This window comes from Psammomys obesus, unplaced genomic scaffold (assembly GCF_907164565.1).
Source record: "Psammomys obesus unplaced genomic scaffold, mPsaObe1.curated_primary_1811, whole genome shotgun sequence".
Classification (NCBI taxonomy): Eukaryota; Metazoa; Chordata; class Mammalia; order Rodentia; family Muridae; genus Psammomys; species Psammomys obesus.
Genome location: NW_026596051.1, coordinates 22,257,378 through 22,276,181, shown reverse-complemented (window position 1 = coordinate 22,276,181; position 18,804 = coordinate 22,257,378).

Below are 18,804 nucleotides of genomic sequence, written 5' to 3'. Positions count from 1 at the left end.
GGTTCTAAATATGTAACATATAGATGTTTAGGTTTAATGCAACAACAACCCCACTTCTTGTTATAAATGTTCTGTATCACTTCCTCATTCCTACAGCAAAATGCATGGCAATAGCAATTTAAGGACTGAAGGGTTTGTTTTGGCCTAAAGCTAAGAAGAGTATATTCTGCTATGACAGGGAAGGCGTGGAAGCAGGAACAGAAAGATATCTGGTCACATCATGTTGTCTCAGTAGTCAGGGAGTAGAGAAAGAATAAAAAGCGGATTCAAGCTATAAAACCTTAAAGCCAACACAGTGTTCTGTTTCACTCAGTGAAGTTCCACCTTTTAAAAGTTCCATTACCTTCCTAAACAGAGCCATTAGTGAGGGACCAAGTGAATGTATATAGTCGCCTATGAGGGATATTTGGCATTCAAACCACAATACCTGGATGGGAGAAAGTGTTAAGGAAAGCTGGAATCACCAGTAGAACTGACTCAAGAAAGAGGTCAAGGAAAGGGCCTTCTGAAATTCATTGGAGCTCATGTCGTGGTTTCAGACACCCCTGTTCCCCGACGAGGAGTTGTAAGTTGTAACATCTGCTCTGCTAGAAGCCACACTCTTGCTTTAGTTGTCTCTCCTTGATATTATTCTACTCCTTCTTATTGGAGTGGGGCATTACTCCTTGATGTAGTATGTGAAAATTATATGACCATTCTGACTGTACAGGAGTGTGTAACTTAATGATTATCTTGAATACTAAGAGAGTCTTTAGATTTTTCTGGACACTGTTGGGACTCTTGAGTCTATGATGATTCTCAGTGTTGAACTAATTACATTTTGTCATATGTAATGAGTCTTTGTATGTCAAAGGCAGATGTTATGGCTCAAGTCTGAATTGTCCTCTATAGACTCATGCATTTTTAATTTTCGTTCTTTTTGTGGGGAATTGAATATAGGGACTTACACGTTCTAGGCACTTTTCCACTGAAATACATTCCCAATGCTAGGACTATGTTTTCAACACCCAGTCCCCAACTCACAGCACTCTCCTGTGCAACTATGGAAATTCTCATAGGAAAGGCCTACTTGAGAGAACTAAGTCTCTATGAATGCGCTTTTCAAGGTTCTAACCTGCTCTCTCTGCTTCCTAGACCACCACCCTGTAAGCTCTTGGATGCCGTCCTCTCTTGCTACAAAAGAATAAGCCTTACTTCATGTCTTCCTGATATGAGAGATTTAAACTGTGAGACAAGTTGAATTCTTCTTCCTCATGATGCCTTTGTTAGAGATTGGCCACAATGCTGCAAAAGTAACTATTACAATTAAGGGTCCACCATGCCATTACCTCTATTTAAGGGTAAAAATGCTAAACTATCACAGTGAGTCCTGAGTCATACACCTGGTAGGGAGTAAGCTAAGACTGAAACCCATATATTTCTACCCAACACCTGAATTCTGGATACTTGATCCTACTTCTTCATATTTCTGTGTTCATGAACTAATGTAGTCACAGTTACCAATTTGGTGAGTAAGCAACAGTCTTATGAGGATGCATAAAATACCAACTTCTTGACATCATTCTATGTGTGCAAAGCACATCTCAGATCTGACCATCTCCTTTTCTCCTTTATGGTACTGTCAATATGCTCCATTCTTGAATAGCTTCCTTGTGCATTCATAGCACATGCCATGAATATGAAACTTCTTTCCCCAGGCTTTTTTACTTGTGCATAAAAGAATAGTTTTAGGTTATCTCCATGAATAGTGGAGAGGAGACCCTCCCCTATCAGTGGACTTGGGGAGGGGCATGCATGCAGAAAGGGGAGAGAGGGTGGGATGGGGAGGGGAGGAGGGAGGGGCTTATGGGGGATACAAAATGAAGAAAGTGTAATTAATAAAACATAAAGAAAAAGTTAAAAAATAAAAATAAAATAAAATAAAAACAAAAAAAGAATAGTTTTGTGAGCAAATGCATGAACATATGAGTTGCTGCAATTTTATAGACTTCAATTATATATAAATTGAAATATATTTATAAATTTATAAATTTTTAAAAAATTATATAACTTATATATAAGTTATATATATTATAATATATATTATATATATAACTTATATATTATATAACTTATATAACTCCAATTATATAACTTATTTAAAAATTTAATGAAGGGACACAGCCAGCAGAGGTGAGATGCACACTGTCCTCAGAGTGGCATCACCTGCATTCCTGAGGAGACTGACAGGGCCCCAGGAACATCCAGTTCCGTTGTCAGGCCACCACATTGGCCTGCTCCACCGGGAACATACAGCCAAAAGCTACCCACTGAAGACATGCTGTACAAAGAACAGTCAGGTTAGGCTCACCTTCCTGATACCTGCTAAACCAGGAACATCAGGGACAACAAGATTACTAAAGGTCAGTGTAAGAATACAAACAACAAGAGCCACAACCATATGACATTTCAGAGCACAGCTTTCATACTGCAGCAAGCCCTGGATATCCAAACACAACTGAACCACAAAAAAAATGACCTCAGATCCAATAGTATAGAGATGATAGAGGCCTTCAAAGAAGAAATTAATAAACCCCTTAAATAAATACAAGAAAATATAATGAAACATGTAGGGGGCCCTAAAATGTAAATAAGTAAATCCCTTAAATAAATACAGAAAATACAAACAAATAGAAACATTCAAAGAGGAGATGAATGAACCCCTTAAAGAAATATAGGAAAACACAGTTAAACAGGTCAAAGAAATGAATAAAACCACTTAAGACCTAAAAATGGAAGCAGAAGCAATAAAGAAAACACAAACTGAGAGAATCCTAGAGACAGAAAACATAGGGAAGAGAACAGGAAAAACAGACCCATACATCACCAACAAAATACAAGATACAGAAGAGAGACTCTGAGGCATAAAAGATACAATAGAAGGAATTAATACATCAGTCAAATAAAATTGTAAATCTAGAAATTTTTGACACAAAACATCCAGGAAATCTGGACTGCTATAAAAAAAAAACATAATCTAAGAATAATAGAAATGGAAAAAGATGTAGAGTCCCAGCTCCAAGGACCAGAAAACATTTTCAACAAAATCATAGAAGAAAATTTCCCAAATCTAAAGAAAGACATACCTATGAAACAAACAAGAAGCCTACATAACCCCAAATAGACTGGACCAAAAATAAATTCTTCCCACCAAATAATCAAAACCTTAAATCTACAGAACAAAGAAGGATATTAAAAGTGCAAAGGGAAAAAAGGCAGACCTATTAGAAACACCTGATTCCCCAACAGAAACTCTAAAAGACAGGCCTGGACAGATATCTTGCAGCCTCTCAGAGACCACAGATAAAAACTATATATAAAAAAAAAAAAACCTATAAAAACTGTCAATCAGCATAGATGGAGAAAACAGGATATTCTAAAACAAAACCAGATTTAAACAATGTCTAACCACAAATCCAGGCCTACAAAAAATACTAGGAAAAAAACTCCAACTCAAGGATGCTAACTATATCCAATAAAAAACAGGAAATAAATATTTCCACATGAGCAAAAAAAAAAAAAAAAAAAAAAAAAAAAAAAAAAAAAAAAAAAAAAAAGGAAGAGAAGCACACACAAACATACATACATTATCACCACTAATGTCAAAATAACAGGAATTAACAGTCATTGGTCATTAATATCCTTCAACATCAATGCACTCAATTCCTCAATACAAAGACACAGGCTAATAGAATGGATGAGAAAACAGGATCCAGCGTTCTGTCACATAGTAGAAACACACTTCAGCAACAAAGATAGACATAATCTCAGTAAAGGGCTGTAAAAAGATTTTGCAAGCAAACAGACCCAAGAAGCAAGCTGAAGTAGCAATCCTAATATCTAATAAAATAGACTTTCAACCAAAATTAATCAAAAGAGAAGGGGAAGGACATTTCTGTTATTGTTTATCTGGAGCTACTATGAATCCAAGTGTTAATTGCTTGTTCCCCAAGATCTTTATTATCGTACAAGCACATTCTGATGTACACCAAGTGATGCTGTGTAGCCTCCAAATTATCCCTGACGAGGCAATAAAGTTATCTACACCTGGGCTAGGCTGAAGACAGAGGCTGAGTAAAAAATCCTAACAGGTTTCTGTGTCTTTAATTTTTATAAAAGCAGGTAACAAATAACCCCTGTATTAAATAACTATATAAATCAATATTAAATATGAATAATTATTCTACACATTTCATACTTATCAAAGGAAAAATCCATCAAGATGATGACTCAATTTTGAACATCAAAGTCCACACATTAATAGGAGACTTCAACACCCCTTTCTCACTAATGGACAGGTCGTCAAGACAAAACCTAACAAGAGAAATAATGAAACTAGCAGACATTATGAATCAAATGGTCCTAACAGATATCTAGAGAATATTCCACCCAAATACAAAAGAATATACTTTCTTCTCAGTGCTTCACACAACCTTCTCCAAAATTGACCACAGTCTCACACAAAACAAGCCTCAACAACAGACGAAGATAACTTCCTTGTATTTTATTTAAATACCATGGATTAGCACTAGACTTCAACAACAATAGAAACAACAGAAATCCTACACATGCATATAAACTGAACAACTTTCTACAATGTGAGTCCAGGAAAAAAAAAAAGAAGTTAAAGACTTTCTAGAATTCAATGAAAAAGAAGGCACAATATACCCAAACTTATGGGACACAACTAAAGCAGTCCTAAGAGGAAATCTTATAGTACTAAGTATCTTCATAAAGAACTTGGAGAGACCTCATACTAGTAATTTAAAAGCACACCTGAAATTTCTAGAACAAAAAGAAGCAAATGTACCCACAAGGAGTGGAAAGCAGGAAATAATCAAACTCTGAGATGAAATCAATAAATTAAAAAAAAAAAAAAGGATGATCTTTTAAAGTTTCATCCATTTGCCTGCAATTTGCACGATATTTTTGTCTTTAACAGATGAGTAATATTCGATTGTGGAAATGTACTACATTTTCTTTATCCATTCTTTGGTTGAGAGACGTCTAGGCTGTTTTTAGTTTCTGGCTATTACTAATAAAGCTTCTATGAACATATTTGAGTAAATGTCCTTATGGTATAGTGGAACATCTAGGTATATGCCTAGGAGTGTTACAGCTGGGTCATGAGATAGAGCTACTTCCAATTTTCTGAGAAAGCACCAGATTGATTTCCAAAGTGGTTGTACAAACTTACATTCCTTGTAGCAATAGAGGACTATTCCCCTTGTTCTACATCTTTACCAACATGTGCCGTCACATGAGTTTTTAACCATTCTGATAGGTGTAAGATGGAATCTCAGCGTCATTTTGCTATGTATTTCTCTAATGACTAAGGATGTTGAACATTTCTTTAAGTGCTTCTTGGCCATTTGAGATTCCTCTGTTGAGAATTCTGTTTAGGTCTGTACCCCATTTTAATTGGGCTAGCCACTTTATTGGTAATTAATTTCTTGAGTTCTTTATATATTTTGGATATTAGCCTTCAGTCAAATGTAGGGTCAGTGAATCTTTGGGCTGCTGTTTTGTACCATTGACAGTCCTTTGTCTGGTTTAAGTGGGAGGGGATGCACTTAGCTTTGTCCTCCTGGGGCTAAAGATGTCAGTGTGGGTTGGTACCCCTGAGGTGTGTCCCCTCCAATGAGAAAAAGGAAAGGAGGAAGTTGGGTGGTATCAGAGAGGGACTGGGAGGAGAAAAAGGGAGGAGGCTGAGATCAGGTCATAAAGTGATTAAATAAATAAATAAATAGATGGAAAAATTAGTGACTTTAAAAAATTGCATTGTGCTTTAAAAAGATTCCTCCTACTAGGAGGTGGATAGTGGAGATTCGAATCCTTCACAGTTCTAAAGAGGAAGTAGAACACTACAGTCATTCTTTAGAAGGCAGGGATTCTAGACTTCAGCCCCTCCCCCACATCTATAACTCTAAAACTGGTGCTTGTCCTATTATATCAGGCATCAGGGAGTTTTTTATTTTTAACTTTGGGTGTTTTTTTTGCATTCAAAATGCATTTTACAAAATAAAATAAATAACACCTCAGGCCTAATTTGCCTAATTAGTAATTTTACTATACTGATCTCTAATGTGTTTTGAAATTGTGTGATTATAAGGTTCTAGGAGCTCTAACTCACCCCAGCCAATGTATGAATAGTGAGGCAAATGCCACACAGAAAATAGCTTTGGGTTACAAGTCTGTCCCTCTGTTCCTTGTTCTGTCCTTCTTGTGTTTGCTATATCTGCTTTATCAAGAAGTTTGAAATAATTTCAAAGATTAAAAATTATTATGAGCTACCTATGTCAAAGTTCAACACAGTCTATATGTTCTATAAGAAATCCTCAAGTATGTTTACTAAGTATTTTCTGAAAAGAGATAGGAAGGAGGGGAGGAAGAAAGGGAGGAAGGGACAATGAAAGAAAAGAAAGGAAGGAGAACACCAAGCAAGTAATCTTTGATACTAATCATCAGAGAAAAATGTCAAATTTTTCTGTGAAATGTAAATTTTTTCTTAAGAAAAAAAATACTATGTCACTGAGCAGACTAAAATTTTTAAACAGTATATTTTGCTTTGAGCTGAATTTGGAACCCAAGCTTTTATGATTCTAATTTCTTTTGGCTAAGAATCCCATAAGCATCATTTATCCTAGTAAATGCCCCTTTCATAGGCAAGAAACCTATGAGGTTAACTCTCTTTTCTATGTATGTTAAATAATTGCATCAAGCAGAGTTCAATAAGGGAAAGATTAACAGGGAAGATGATAGCATGCTGGAATCCTTCAGGCACAAGCTGTACAGAGAGTGTGACCCTCTAAGGTCAGACCCAACAAGGATAATCTTTCTTTTGATCAGCATGATGAGGGGCTGTATTCTAGTTTCAGTCTGTTGCTGAGACAAATACCATGATCAAAAGTAACTTATGGTAGCAAAAAATTTATTGTGCTTACACATCCAGGTCACAGTCATCATTAAGCATAAGTTCAAGCATCATCTTAAAGGCAAGTAGACTTGCTGTTCCACACAGCATTAGCTCCAGACAGGGGACTAACTTTCAGCCAAGAAGTACAGCAAGAACCATGGAAAATATTGCTTGATTCCCAGTGCAGGTTCATGGTTAGTTGACTTTCTCATAAGGCTCAGGTCACCTCTCTAGGAAACTGTGACCACCCACAGTGGGCTAGCCCCCCCTATAGCAATTGAGAGTCGAGATCACCATCCACAGACATGCCCATAAACCAATCTGATCTGGGCAATCCCTTAATTAAGACTCCAATCTCAGATGACTCAAGGTTGTGTCAAGTTGAAAATTAAAGCTAATTAGAGCAGGCTGAAGGCACATTTACAAAATAACTTTACATTGATACACAAACATGTATGTGTGTAAATAGTTAAGTAATGTAACTGATTAACAGATTAAAAAGTCATCAGAGAAATAAATCAGCCCACAATGTGCTAAGAGCACATTATACTTCCTACCACAATATATCTACCCTGAAAAGGTGGTCTAGCCTCTGTTTTCCTAGAGAAACTATTTGAAGATGATATATTTTTTTTTCAACAACAGTGATACACAATGGAAAATTTCAAGAGGAGAGACATAGGCTGATCTCCTCAAAACTCACATAATGCTTTTGAGTAGGTGGGAAAACATACATCACATTAATATTTAGTGTGAGCATCTAATCTGTTGTACTTTTAATTATTAATTCCTGGAACATCTGTTTATCTTGCATTTTCTCTGAATGTAGAATTATTCTAGATAAATAAATGAGACATAGGAACCTGCAGCAGTATTTACTGATGGTGAGCTCTAATTTCCAGCTAAACACAACCTAGAGTCATCTCTAAAGAAAGCCTCGATGAGGGACTGTTCAACATTGGATTTGTCTGTACGCGTGTCTGTGAGGGATTGTTTCAGTTAAGTTAATCAGTGTGAGAGGACCCAGGCCACTGAGGGAAGCACTGTTCCCTAAGAAAGTTGTTGTGAATTGCCCATGAGTGGAGATGCCGAGCTGAGAACAACCAAGCGATTAACTGAGCACCATACATGCCTTCTTTTCTCCTTGCTCTTGGATGGACATAACGTGATTAGCCATTCCAAGTTTCTGCCACCTTAATTTCGCTGTTTTGAAGGACAGTAACCTGGAATTGAGAGCTAAAATAAATCCATTGTCCCCTGAGTTAATTTTTGTCAGTATTTTATATCACAGCAACAGAAATGAAACTAGGACAATGATAATATTAAAATAGCATCACTTTGATGACACTTAAAGTATGGTGTGTTAGAACTGCTCTCCTTAGCTGCAGGGCATATACTTTGTAGAAGTCAGTGCAGCAAGCACTCATAATCCTGGGAATTCTTATCTTGAACCACTTTCATACACATACAGGGCCATGTGTTAAACAGATGAGGTATTTTGTAAGGTATGTTTTCAGCAGAGATCTTTTTTTTTTTTCCCAAGAAGAAAGTTTGTTTGAAAAGAAATTATTTCTATATAATTTGTCAGATGCCACACTAAGTACCAAGTCATACTGGACTGTATATGCACAGAACTATATGTAAGGGCACTGTCCTACATTCAGGCACCACTCCAAAAAAAATAGGCTTTTGAAATCATGACAATATTGTTGGCTTCATGAACAAGTCGTGCATAATGACAGTATCAGTTGTCATGCCAACATTCGTAGGAGAAATTTTACAAGGCTCCACCCCTAGATGAAGGGCTTCAGAGGGCCAATGGCTGCTGAGAGAGGAAGAACTGGGTTCCTCCATGGACAAGTTTCCATATAGGTTATCCAATATCAGGTGATCAGCCCCGGCTACATGTCCATATTAACAATGCTAAACGGGCTCAGAAGGTTGTACATAAAGATTTACATGACTAGCAAAGAGACCATGAATTTGGGGCAGAAAGGAGGAGCAATGGGATGGGGGCTGGGACAAAGGGAGGAATGCCTATGTATGATGTTCTCAGGAAAAAAGTGCTAAAAATGTAAAAAAAGAGAGGAAACACGGGCAGTAGGTGTGTTAACATGCTGTGCTGCACTGTCAAGCCAATAGGTCAGATCACAGGAGACAGGGCAATGCAGAACAGTTTGGAATCCAGCCTGCTTATAGGAAAAACTGGCTTTCAATCACTATGTAAAGCCTTGAGAAGCATATAATCCATGTCCATCTTGAGATTCTTTTTCTAAGCAAGCTAATGCACCTACCCAAGGTACCCTAGAGAAAGTGTCAATAATTAAAAACATGTTGGTGGTTTGGTTGCTCCAATGCCATTTGAATTTGTCTGCAAGAAACTTCATAGCCAAGAAAATTCACTAGAAAATGAGGCTACAGGGAGCCTTTAGGCCTTGATGGATCTGTCCTTGTGAACAGGCTAATAGGACTTTTGTGGTGGCTTTCTGTCTTCTGATCTTCTGCCCCACAAGGACACAATGTCCCTTCCTTCTGAGGGATGCTGTTTTCAAGATGCTGCCTTGGAAGGGAAGACTGATTCTCCCAGATTTTAACTCTACTGCCACCTTCATCAGGATTTTTAGCCAAACTCTGTAGAAAGCATTTCCATTTCTTATAAATTACTTAGTTCCAGGCAATCTGTTACTAACATACTCACACATGCGCATTCACACACACAAGCACACACACACTACTGAGTCATATTTCAAGTGCTGTCAGTGGTAATGGATTGTATGAACACTACCAACATTGGCTCTAATCACTTCTCCAGCTGAGGTGAGAGGGAAGCTAGTTCAGAAATGACTGAGCAGCAGCCAGGTGTTCTACACTGAGCTTGAGTCATGGGAGGGAGTTAGCAGCATGAAAAAGAACACACAGGAAAACACTATCTACTTTGGGACAGGGTTAGCTCAAGCAAAGCCACCATGCAGTGAAGCTTGCTCACTCATTGAAAAGGAGTCAGGGTTCTGAAACGAGCAGAATCACTGAGAAACCCAATTCTTTTCAGGAAGAGCACAGTGTTCATCATGTTCTGTGAGACACAGAGGCACTTCCTGGCTGTTCTTTAGGACCAGTTCTTGAATGTTGCCAGTCATGTGTCAATGTACTTATTAATAAGGCTCTTCTTTTGCAAGGGGCTGGCAATGGGCCAACCAAAAAGAATGGAGAGGGAAGTACCTCTCAAATGAGTGTTGGCCTCTGGCCAGTCTTCTGTCTGGGGTTAAGAAATATTCCCATAGACTCTTAAAAGTAGCTTCTTTTAGGAGTGCCTGTCTGTGGGGGGGGGGATATAGATTTTCTTCTGAGATAGAGAAAGAAAGAAAGAGAGAGAGAGGACAAAGAAGAAGGAGAAGAAGATATCAAAACGAAAATGATAAATTGCAAAGGAAACTCCAAGTAAATTTCTTCAAATGCTTCTTATACTTGGCTCCCAAAGACCTTTGCTTCGAAACCACTTTTTTTTTTCTAAAAGAAACTCAGCTTTGTTTGTCAAGGCAAAAAAAAAAAAAATTCCAAAAAAAAAAAAAAAAGACTAAATGTCCCATGTTCATGTGAAACTGCTTCAGACACAGAGCCTGATACACCGCTGTGAGTCAGTGAATAAAGAAGATTCTATAAAAACAGAGATGGTTAGGCTGGTGGATCAGAGCATATGGAAACACGCATAATGATGTAAAGCAATGAGGCAACTCTCAGATTAAAGGGGATTTTTTCAAACATTTAACATTCTCATCCTAGACTCCTCTATAATGCTCCTGTCAAATAATTTTCTAGCCTTGGATTACAAATTATTTCCAAGGGCAGAGAGCTTATTACTTTCCCAGACAGCTCTAGCAATTGGAAGCTTTCTTTGTGTGAAGCCAAATTGATAATCCCTGGGGTTTTCCATCTTCGAATTATATTATTGAAGACATTTAGTGCCACATGGAACAAACCCTGAATTTCACAGGACTCCCTTCTCAAAGCTCTGCTTTTTTCTTTTAGCGTGAGGGTAACAATCTAGCCACTTCAAGGTGTCACTGTAAGATTAATTAAGGATATCTTTATAAAAGATTTAGCATTCAATTTGACAGATGAAGAGATTCACTAGATGTCATGTGTTCTGTAGCAGTCTTTCAGACAATTTTGGACATTTATTATATAAACTGCCATTAAGGATATGCAATTTCATTTTATTTGTTAGATTTGTGGGAAGTGGGGTGGTCAATGTGTATGGACTGGGCCCAAAGACTTATGTATGCTAAGAAATTGCTCTGCCATACTACTCAGATAGGTCCCCAGTAAAAAAAAAAAAAAAAAAAAAAAAAAAGTAAGTTTAGATGTAAACAAACTCAACTAGGCTGATTTACTTTTACCATAGCTTTAGGAAGAAACCATGACTGGCCAGAAGATCAGCTACCTACTGTGATTAGATCAAAGATGGATAAGACTCTGTGTTTCTCCTTCAGGAGTCAATAGCACACTGTTCAAAAGCATTGTGATGGTGGAGAGGGTAGACAACAAAGGGCAAATGTTTCTGACGCTGGGAAGCAGAAATCTCTCACAGATGAGCAGAGTTGGCTCATACATTTCAAGGATTTAAGCACAGCAATTCCTTCCACTGTTCAATACACTGTATGGTACCTAGTCTCACTTGAATAAGAAGGTCCTGAACCTAAGAGCCACATGACTCCTTACAGGACTTGAGGTTCACACTAGCAACACTGGGTGTCCTGGAGAGGAAGGGAAGGCTTTGGATACACTGGGAATGTGCCATGCAGAATGTGCCATGCAAGTGGGCCAGATTCTTAGGTAATCATTGGAATGGGCCAAATATCACTGAATTTATTACACCACCAGGAACAAGGGCTGCTTGGCTCTCCCATGGTGTGCAGAGTAGACCACAGAAAACTGTGACTACCCAGAAAAGGATGAAGGAATTGGAAAGAAGAGAAGGCTGAAGATAGAAACCAAGACTTAATCGCAAACCCTTGCGTCTGAATAACTGCCTTCAGATCAAAATGAACCTGGACCTGAGCTCCTGAGACTTCAAACAGGAAGTAAACATTAGTTCCTCATTACCTAGGAGCTTCATGCTCTCTGGTCAGCCTGAGGTCTAATGCTTTTGCTTCTGTTCAAAGGTAGAAACCAGAAACAAGGTAGTTCTGAAAATACTGCTATTGGTATTGCAGCAACTACCTCTAAAGAATGGAAGGCTTGTTGTCTTAAAGTAAAGGAAGTAACAACTCATCCAAAAGGAAAAACACATGTAATGCATTAAATACATGCAAACATGACCCACAGTATTCTGTAGCCACCGTCAACAAGTTGGGTGGTACCATTGCTGGAAGACTAGAAAGAAATTATTTTTAAATTCCTACGAAAGTTTTGGGGTGCTATTCCTTCTTCCTCCTCTGCTTGAATCTTTCTTCTTTAGGGACTTTGCATTGAGAAACATTCAATTTTTTTCTCCTCTTTCCTCCATTCTCTCCTTTCCACTTCCTCTTTCTCTTCTTGAGCCTCTCTGACTCAAGGCCCACGTTTGCATCTGATGTTCTAATGTAAATGCCAAGCCATTCAAGATAGAAAGTTCCGTAAAGTTTACTGTTGGTCAATGAAGCTTCTCAGCTCTCGTGTTCTGCCTGCTCCATTTATTCACATAATCCAGGAATCCTACATCCTCTCTGACATGGTTCTTCTTTGTGCTTCAGCCGAAGGGACCTTTTGTACTCTTCCTGTTTGACACACTCTTCCTCATTGATGATATCTGCACGTTGCTAGTTCCAAATCCTGGCCTCTAGTGCACTATAGTCATGAACTTTGAAGTTCCATCTGTCTGCAGGGCAGTGGCTCCAGCAGCACTGACAATGAGCAAATATGCCAGAGTCTGTGTAAATCCAGACTCAATCGTATGGGTGTAGAATATTAGAAGTTTTGAAGGAGTAAATAATTTTGTGATGCTGTTATGCATTCTACAAAATAAAGCTCTCTTTCCAAAATATCACTGAAGTGCAATGTAAGTACACTCTTGGCACATCTCCAATCAGGATAATTGCCACACCATCTCTTCAGAGAGAGATAGAATTATATGGAAACAATAAATTGCTCAGCTCTCTTTGAGAATTCAGTTGAGTCCATCAAAAGGAAAAGAGAGCCCTGAGTTCCATCGATATATTGGAAAAAGAAATATAGAGTTATTTCATGTATTCAGAAAGAAACCTTAATCGCTAAACAGAATATTGTTATTCTACAAGTATTTAAATGATCACATAGATCAGAGAGACTTAAAATGACAGGTTACAGAAGACAGTCCTGGAATATAATGATTTTAGGAAATAATAAGAGCACTTATTTTATCGCATTGTAACCAGAGAAACATTTCCCATTCAGACAATGTGACAAGATTTTCACGTAAAAAATATTTGAAACTATCAAAAAAATCCCTAGAAATTTTGAAATTGTACTTCCGTATTGTAAGATCAAAAATTTACTTCTAGCTTTAAGAACACCTTTTACAATTAAATGGATCCTCAATTTCTTAGAGCAAAGCATCATGGATAACCAGGGTCTCCAGGACATATATCAGGATGCTGGAGGCTGTTCCCCAGAACTGAATGCAGATTTTACACACACACACACACACACACACACACACACACACACACACACACGGATATATGAGTGATATTGTATATAATCCTTTCCACTCATATGCAGAAGGTCCAAGGACTTTATTGACATTCTGTTTTATTATAAAAATTTTAAATTTTATTTCTTATTACTTATTACAATTTATTCACTTTGTATCCTTACTGTACCCTCCCCCATCTCCTCCCAGTCCCACCCTCCCTGCCTCTTCTCTCCCTATGTCCCTCCCCTAGTCCACTGATAAGAGAGGACCTCCTCTCCTTCTATCTGACCCTAGCCTATCTGGTCATTCTATAGAGGCTCAAGGACTTGAAAATGTTTAGAAACCTTTCAGGATATCATAAAATATGAACTTGTGAGGCCTACGTTCTGAGCCAGTTGTTCCTGTTGAATGTACATACACTTTGGTATAAAACTCCACCTTTACTGAAAGATGGGAAGAACTTCACTTTGAAGGTCCATGTTCCACTTACATTTCCTGTATCATTTTGAAAATGAACAAAGAAACAAGAGCCTTTCCTTTGGCCTTCTGGAAGAACTTGGAGATCTGCCAGTTAGCAAACAAAGTGATTATACCTGACCAGACCACAAGCTGCTTAACAGTAAAGAAAGATATTTTATGATCTACTGGGACAAACACAACACAACACATAACCAGAGCCTATGATTTCTGGTGAAATTAACCATGAAACAGTAAATCATGCCTACTTTAAATAAATAAAAATGATCATTTTACTGCACTAATTTTTCCCTGAAGTTGGCTTTCTAGAAATGTAATTCCTAGCCAGGCCTGGTGGTGCATGCTTGTAATCCCAGCACCCTGGGAGGCAGAGGCAGGTGGATCTCTGTGAGTTTGAGGCCAGTATGGTCTACACAGCGAATCCAGGACAGCCAAGGCTAAACAGAGAAACCCTGTCTCAAGAGACAAAACAAAACAAGTTAAAATGGAATTGCTACACACAGAGCAAATAAGGAAACTGGCCCTGCACAGTGTCTCAGAAAGGCCCACCGGATCCCATGATCAGGAGCAAGTTGTGTTGAAAACTGCACTTTCATACCATTAAAATCCCGAGGTTTAACTTGGCAAAGTTTCTTTCCTTTGGCATAGATTTGTGATACCTCCACTGTGCTGGGTAGCTTTATGTCAGCTTGACATGAGCTAAAGAAAGGAACCTCAATTAAGGAAATTAATTCTTCTATATGATTGGGCTGAAGGTAAGCCTGTAGGTCATTTTCTTATTTGGTGATTGGTGGGGGAGGTTGCAGACCATGGCGGATAGTGAAATTCCTGGGCTGGTGGTCCTGAGTTCTATAAGAAAGCAGACTGACACTATTAATGATACTCTGATATACTTGCAGACAGGAGCCTAGACATAACTGTCAGCAGAGAGGCTTCACTCAGCAACTGATAGAAACAGATGCACAGACACACAGCCAAACATTAAGTAGTACTTTAGGGAATCCTTTAAAAGACGTAGAGGAAGGATTGAAGGAGCCAGAAGGCTGAAGGATAACACACACACACACACACACACACACACACACACACACACACAGTATAGAATCAGCTAAGCTGGCCCATAGAGGCTCATAGAGGCTGTACTGCTAACCAGACAGCATGCATGGGCTGGAACTAAGCCCTCTGCACATATGTAACACTTGTTCATCCGGGTCTTCGTGCAGGACTTCTAAAGTGGGAGTAGGGGCTGTCTCTGACTACATTGCCTGTCTTTGGATCTCTTTCCCCTAGCTGGGCTGCCTTGTCTAACCTCAATAGAAGATGTATCTAATCTTACTGCAGTTCGATGTGCCAAGGCTGGTTGATATCCATGGGAGGCAGCCCCTTTTCTGAGGAGAAGGGAAGGAGGAGTGGGAGGGGCGGGAGGTGGGAGATGAGGTGAGATGGAGGGACTTGAGGAGAGGAGGGATGGGAAACTTCTATTGGGATGTAAATAAATGATCTAATTAATAAAAATAAAATTACAAAAGAAAAATAAAGCAGGCTAAACAAGCCAATAAGCAACATTCTTCTATGGCCTCTGCTTTAGCTCTTGCCTCCAGGTTTCTGCTTTGAGTTCCTGTCCTGACTTCCTTCTATGATGAACAGTTCTGTGGAGGTGTAAGCCAAACAAACCCTTTCCTCACCAAATTGTTTTTGCTTATGGTGTGTGTTGCAGAAGACAGAGCCAGAGAAGTAACTCAAGCCCCCTGGAGGAGCCAAGACATCATGAACGAATCCCAGATAATTGGACACTGAGTTATTTCCATTGTTGAAGTTTGATTTTGCTTTGTTCAGAATGTGATTGTGCCCTAGTTCTTCCCTCTTGAAGAAAGTATTTAGCTTAATTTTGGATTTTACAGGAGCTCACAGCTGAAAGACCATGAACATTTAAAAGACATTTTCGATTTTTAAAGAGTTTGGATATTTTAATGAGACTGAATCTTTAATGTGTTTGAATTTGTAAAGCCTGTGGGACTTTTAAAGTTATTTATGTTTTTACTGTGAGATCTTGGGAATGAATGAGAAAGGAAAGGTTGTGACTTAATGGTGATGTGTTTGTGTGTCAAGTTGACAAGGGGTCAATTGTGCTGGACAGTTTTATGTCAACTTGACACAACAAAAGTTGTGTTTATGGAAACATCCATAAAATCTAGGTGTATGCAAGCCTATAGGGCATTTTCTTAATTAGTTAGGAGGTTCCAGCCTATTGTGGGTGGAACAATCCCTGGGCTGGTGAATCTATAAAAAAGCAGGCTGAGGACATCATGGAGGTCAAGTTAGTAACCAGCACCCTCCATGGCCTCTGTATCAGTTCCTGCCTGAAGTTTCCTGCTCTGTTTGAGTTCCTGACATGACTTCCTCCCATAAGGAGCAGTGAGATGGAAGTGTGAGTTAAATTAATTCCCAATGTTGCTTTGGTCATGGTGTTTCTTCTCAGCAACAGAAACCTTAACATAGATGAATAGTAATATATACATAAATGATAGATAGATGGATAGATGGTAGATAGATAGATGTAGATATAGATGTATAGATAAATATTTGATTAAAAAATCTGTTAGCTTTATAATCTGAAGTGAGATAACCCTTCATTTATCCTATGCAAAAAATGTATGTATTTTCACTTACTTTTACATCTTAAAAACTCAAGCCTTCTCATAGCAATTGCTTCTTACAACGGCTTCCATTCATGAGCTTTGTAATTCTTCTATTCATGTTTCCATGTACACAGTCATTTTCAGGTTAATTGAGCTAAGACATACTTCACTGATTTAGTGAAAGCCATTTAAGTGTTGGAAGTATGGTGTTTATCTCTTGTATGGTGTTTAGTCATGGGCTAGGGGATAGAGCAGGAAGGACTCAGTCTTCAAGGACCCAGCTGTGAAGAGGATGGCAAAAAAGTCAGTGTCTGTCTCATGTGGGATACTTCACCAACACCATTTTGGCTGCTGGGCATGTTGTTACATTTGGCACTAAATGCCTACTTTGCAGAGATGCTCTTCTTAGCTCTAATATATACTTAACATTTGTTTTAATTTTCATGACTACATTTACCCAATGTTTGTCTTTTTACTAAGATTCTTTTGTTTAATTTTTAATGTTGACTTTTCAACACTTTAATCCATTTTAGCTTTCAATTCTTTTCTTTCTACAACTTCTCTTCGGTTTTAGCTGCTCTTGCTATCACAATGTGTTGGTTTTTAATATGCCTTCCTCTAAATATTCTCAATCAATGTATTTTGACTTTGCAAATCACTGGCTAAAGCTGACTGAAGACGGAATCTAAAGTAAAGAAAAATCCTTAGGCCCCAAGGCAATGGATATTGAAAAACATAAGGAAATAGACAAAGTTCCTCTTCCAATTCACATGTGTCTGTTGTCTTGCCTGAGAATGTAGCTTTGTTGGTAGAGTTTTTGCCTAACACACATAAGATCCTAGGATCAATCCCCAGTGCTACATAAACTGAGTGTGCTCTGTGCCTGTAGTCCCAGCATTCATAAGGTGGAGACAGGAGGAGCAAAGGAGTAGAAGTTCAAGGTAATCTTTGACTACACAGCAAGTTTCAAGGCCAACCTGGGCTACTTGTCACCATGTCTCAAAATAATAATAGTAATAAAACAACAACAACAATAATAATAATAACCTGGATGGCTTCTTGTGTCCTTTATGATAATAGTTTTGATTAAAAGGCATTTCAAACATGTGCCTGTGCTCTGAAGAGCCTTTCTGATTGTATTCTGAGAAGTATGGAGTTTAGCATGACCAGTTGTATTGGCTTCTGAAAGAATGGCCTTGATGAACTGCCCAACACTCTCAATTTTGCTGTTAGCCCTGGTGAAAAAATGATGTTAATAGAATGTGCTCAGAGAAGGATGGGAAGAATAAGTATTAAATATTTGACCAACAAGCTCAGGTACACCACTCTACTTTCCTTTTAAAATCTTTTTTGGCATGTGTGTGTGTTGGGGGGGGTATGTATACAAATACACATGCAGGTGCTCACCCATTCATAAGCATGAAAGCCAGAGGACATTCAGTGTTCTGATGTCCTGTTCTGTCATTATTGTATTCCCTTAAGACAGAGTCTCCCTGAACCTAGGGCTACACTCAGAAAAAGTTCTCTGATCTTCAAGTCTCTGCTCCCTATGGCACTGAAATGGCAGATGAACCAACCACGCCTAGTTTGTAAGTCATCTCCCTATCCCTGCTATATCTCTACTTTCTATAAGTCAAATTAAATGAGTTCCAGCTAGGTGGGAAATTGAATCCCCATCGGTGTTGGACGTCGCCATCTGCCAGTCCAAAGCTGTAAGTGATCTTCAGAAAAGAAGGCAGAGCCTCCCACCTGTTTGCCACGAAGTCGATGCTGTCTCTACTAATGTAGCTCCTGGGTGTTTGATGGCTTCCTGGACATTCAGGTTCTCGTGGCTATCAGCTGCTGGCATGCTCAGCAGAAACAACAGAACAGAGCTGATCACAGCAATGGAAGGAAACAAAAAGTTTTCTCTCCTCACAGCAGCCACCCCCTTCCAGACTCAAGTCAGCCATTTACCTTTGTTATCTTCTCCTCTCTGTTTATTTCCTGGCCTTCTCTCCTTGTCTCTGTAGTTTCACTTTCCTCTTGTCTTCCCCAGAGAGGCTTTCCAGTGAGCTTAGACCTTGACAAAGGACAAAGAT